At 37.1% G+C, this 5241-nt stretch overlaps 1 pseudogene; it reads right to left on the bottom strand.

The window, feature by feature from the left end:
- Positions 1-258: 258 nt before the first annotated feature.
- Positions 259-5241, bottom strand: part of LOC124897827 — a 23892-nt pseudogene continuing 18909 nt past the window's right edge.

Genomic DNA, 5241 nt, shown 5'->3' with positions numbered 1-5241 from the left:
TCGTGTTTAGTGTAGTTCAGATGCATGGACGAATCTACCCATATAGAGTTGCTACCAAAATCTCAGTATTCTATAGGCAATTATTGGCGACTCTCTAAATACCCACCAAGCTCTGAAATAACTCATTAAAAACTAGAATCATTCTTGAAGTAGTAGCTGAAGTTGATGGGCAAAGGGGCACTATAGATGTGCCAACCGGCTTCAAAGTGGAAGTTAGGGCTAATGTAGATGTAGCTGGGGTCCCCTCACCTGTGTACTTTAATCAGGATCCTTTCTTTGCTCTCTTATCTCAAACTTTATACTAACATCCACAGCACCTTCTTGTGTATCACTAAGCTCCATAGGGATGGATGGGCCCTCAGTCTTAGTTGGAGGCATTATAGTAGGCGCACGAGGTCTCTTAGGAAGTACCGAATGTGATGGAACCTTCATTTTCTTAGTCTGTGCCACCCTCATCACTTTTACTCTCTCATCAATATTTGGTACTTTTGTCATACCAGCCTCATCACATAATCTCTGAACAAGACATGGGAACGACAAAGTCATCATCTCACCAAAAGCTTTATCACAAAGTTCATGCTGAATAATAGCTTCAAAATTAATATCATAAAAAGCAATCATGCTCGCAGTCATTGCAACTCTATCACAAGTCAATAAGTTGTTCACAGTAATTGGATACAATCTATAACGAATAAGTAGCCAATAAAACATTATGGCGAATGTACGTGTTGCTTTATTAATCACACCTTGCCCCTTAATCCAAGGGTTATCATCACCCAGAGGTGAAATTTAGCTAGCAATCCATCTTGCCATATCAATTTTCTATCTCTAATAATCAACATCATGCATAATATGTCTATCTCGAGCAACTCTCAATCAATAATCACATTCTCTTGTGGATACAGGAGTAGCATAATTTGTTCTAAAGAGAACTTGGCTGATTGTTACTATAGAAATGTCAACCATAACCTCTCTCTAGCTGGTGCTCTTAGTATACCTCAACAGACCTTTACCGTTAGGTACAGTCAATGATATTATGGCATGGTATGAGGTATAGAATTCCCACACCAAGGCAAGGTTGTAAGAACCTAGGGTATGGTCTTCCACCCAACTGATAATGCTTAAATCCTGTCTGCAACTGTGGTGCTTTGTTCAACTCAGACAACTCTATTCTGCGATCCACATAAATATCCTTTCTTAGGCTGATCGGTCTAAGTAATATAGTTGTCTCTCTGAAAAATAGTTTGAAGTCCCTCCATGTACCATCTCGAGTTCACCTCATTAATAAGTTTCACCAAGACATGTATGAGGTCAAACATATGATCATATTGAGATAATGCCTCTAAATTAAGAGCTGGAACCTGGTGTGAATACTAATTTTTACCCTCCTTAAAATAGTGTACAACTGGTGGCTCATCCTTAATTATGATACCCTCCTCAAACAGGGGTACTGTTGATGACTTCTCCTGATCTACAGCCTCGAATCCATCTTTATCTTATGACCCCTCCTTATATTGGGGGTCCTATGTATCTACCTCTATGAAAACTCAGACTCTGCCTCCTCCTCGTTATCATTATCACCACACTCAATAGGTTGGGAAGAGTGTGGTGCTTATCTCCTGGCTGAATTTTTCCTAGACTTAGATATGAATTGGATAGCCTTAGTCTAGGTCCTCGGCCTAGTAAAAACCAGCCATTTTCCCACTGTGATTTTTCTACAAGTTGTATGCCCAATTTGACCATAATAATAGCCTCAGCTGCAGCATACCTCTGGCCCCTAGTCACTATCCCTGTCACTGTGGTTGGAACTACTTTGGTTTTGACAGGCAGTTACTCCTCCTCCAAACTACTCCTCTTGAAAGTGTCATCCCGTCGCCTTGAAGGAGCGACCTTTTTCTATGCAGCCTTAGGTGCCATATGTACCTAAAAATCCAAGTGTTAGTTTCTAGAAAATAGTGAAGGAGTGCATATCTTGAAGAAAAACTCAAAATTGAAAAATTTATATTTTTCCTCAATTTTTGCATTCCTATAACAAATACTCAGTGCCAACAAGTCCAATATGCACACATTCAACTAGAATCAACTTTTCAACACAATCTACCATGCAAACCTTTTTTCAATTCAACTTCCATTTAGGGAATGATCTTAAGGTTTAATTAGTGAACAGTTTTGCATATTAAAATTTTACGCTAATTCAAGGCTCCTACATACAAGCATGATGGTTTCTACATATTTTGCATGAAAGTAAACATAAAAACTTGCTTATTTTATGTGAAGCATAAGATACTACTATTAGGAGCTAAGAATATTACCTTTTAATTGGAGAACTGAAAATGAACTATAAAAAAGTAAAGTAAAACCAAATCTTGATCATGTATTTACTTAATTTGGACAAGTTGGTGCCAAGAACAAGTAACCCTTTTATCCCTTTCTCAATTGTAGGAAAGTGGGTTAGTTTGAATTTTAAGAGGGAAGAGGGAATTTTGAGGTTTTCTAAGTTAAAAATAGGTTATAAGGACTTAAATAGACATGGGGGTTAGTTTAGGGTTAATACAAGGCAAGGTCCACCCAAAATTTTAAAAAAAAATTAGGCCTAAAACTGCCCACTTATGGCAGCCATATATGGTTCGTAGGTGGTCCTACGGTCCATAGGTGTCCATAATAGGCGGGCCCTACTTTTTTACCAAATTTAATACTCTTTGGACTTTGTATTTTAATACTTACGTTGCTACTTATGAGGTCTTAAGTGGTATTTATCATCCTATAAGTATGTTAAAGTCCAAAAATTCCCTAGAAAATTATTAAAATTCCATCTTTTCAGTTAATACACAACTTACTTGACCCACGTAAGATTTATGACTTTTGTGAGTTGGTCACAAAGTTTCCTTAACTGGAAGATTATGAATTGAGTAATTTTACCATATTCTAGGTAATTCTACATACCATTAAACCTACAAAAAAGAAAAATAAACATTAACACTAAAGTAGTAGGTTGCCTCCCACCCATCGCTTGATTTAACGTCGTGGCACAACATAGCAATGCTGGTTACTCAAACTTCACCAACAATCTAATGGATTGACTCCCATACAGAGCTTACTTTAACATCAAGATATGATATGGGTACCTTGATTACTCAAAATTTATCAAAGTACACAAAGAATACCCTCTTGGGTCATCAACATAATGAATTATCAACACCACTCTCATGTCGGTGGGCTACTTCATAGTTTTTCAGAAATTAAATGTGACTTCTTTGTTACTGACCTTAAACCTAAGCTCTCCCTTCCCCATATTGACCATTGCTCGTCCTATGGACATAAATCATCTTCCCAATATAATAGGCATCTCGAAGTCAAATTCATAATTTAGAATAACAAAGTCAGCCTAAAAGATGAAGTTATAAACTTTTACTAAAACATCAAACAAAATGCCCACAGGTTTCTTAAAGTCCATTCATTTATTAACAATTGCATAGTAGTCGGCTTTAGAGGGCTTAAGCCCAACCATTTAAAAACAGCCAGCGACATCAGATTAATGTTAGCCCTTAAGCCATATAACACTCTAGCAAATCTGGATGTCCCTATAGTATATAGGATAGTAAATTCTCTTGGATAACCCCTCTTCTGAATTAGAGACTTAGAAGTAATAGCACTGTAATGGTGGAATCCACCAACGTCCTTAAAACTAGTTGCTCGCTACTTCATCACTAACTTTTTTCATAAACCTGGCATATCCAGGGATCTACTCCAAAGCCTCAAGGATAGGGATTTTTAAACTTAGATCTTTCAGTATCTCAATGAATCTCTTGAACTTTCCTTCCTCTTTAATCTATTTCAGTCTTTGAGGAAAAAGTGAGGACAATAGTGGAATTTGTCTTACAACGGTCTCATCAGTTTGCACTTACCTTATCCTTACCAACTCTAGCATCAACACTTGTTGTTGTATCCAACCCCACGGTGGAAGTCTCTTCAACTACAGTGTTATCATTCTTCGTTACCTTATCAGTAGGCTATAGGGGATCAATAGTAGGTTTACCACTTTGGGTGGTAATTGTAAGATAGTGACTATCATTCTTTGGATTTTGAACCATGTTACTCGAAAGGGTACTTGTCTATCTCTGATTTAATATAGACAATATCTGATCAAACTAGTGCTTTAACTGCTTTATAGCAGTTGTATGACACTCGACCTTTTGGGTCAAACCTGAAATATCAGCCATGATCTCCTTAAGGCTAGCCTCCTGACTATATTGCACCTTTACAAGTTTGGTCAACATCGTCTCTATTCTTGATTCGATATCATGACTACCCTCTAAAACATACCCATCTCCTTTCTCCTTACAGTCACTTGTTTATCTCTAGTCCCTATCGCACTCCCTACTGAAATCTCTGAATCTATCTCCTTAGTAGTTACGACCTTGGTTTCCTCTCTCTTTGTCTTGAAAATATGCCAATTCTTGATCAAGATACTTAGTCTCCTCCTTCAATTCAAACTCATATGCTCTAGAGGTTATATCCTGTGAACCTACTGCATTCACCTTCTAAAAATTTACTATTGCAAACTATTTAGCAAGCAGCCCAATATCGATCTTCAATTGCGCAATCTCTTATACAACAAACTCATCAGCTGCTTTATGGTCATCTAAAGCACTAATAGCATAAGTTCCAACACCTCTCTCATTCTCATGTGTATGCCACACTTGGTTGGTAAGCGTGATCTAGTCTAAGAACCTTAGAAGATACTTCCCAGCATAATCTCATAAATGTTTCTCCAGTGATTTTTTTTATTATGGGTTGGGAATTGATGTTCAGGGCTCTATAAAATATCTCTAGCAAGCTCGTCGTTAAAATATGATAATTGTGAATCATGCTCAACTTTTTCTTAAACCAAAACTAAGAGTTGTACATTGACAAAAAATATAGCTGTCTGAAATTGTATATATCGTCTTTAAGCTTCAACATCCTATTTGAAGGAAAGAAATGATTTAAGAATTACCTACGTAACTCATTCCATATGGTGATCAATCCTCTCAAAAATTCCCCCAACCATAAAGAAACTTCTCCAGTCTATAAAATGGGAACAACCTTATTCTAAGTGCCTCGTGATTTAGACCTAGAATAGTATAAGAAGTATAGGTCCTAACAAAATTAGCAAGATGCATATTTGTGTCATCTGTAGCTGAGCCTGAAAATATACCTTTCAAGTTTAAGAGCTGGATCATGGAACTGTTTCATTAAACT

Source organism: Capsicum annuum, chromosome 1 (genome assembly GCF_002878395.1).
Source record: "Capsicum annuum cultivar UCD-10X-F1 chromosome 1, UCD10Xv1.1, whole genome shotgun sequence".
In the NCBI taxonomy this organism is placed as follows: Eukaryota; Viridiplantae; Streptophyta; class Magnoliopsida; order Solanales; family Solanaceae; genus Capsicum; species Capsicum annuum.
This window is presented reverse-complemented; position numbering and strand designations above follow the sequence as displayed.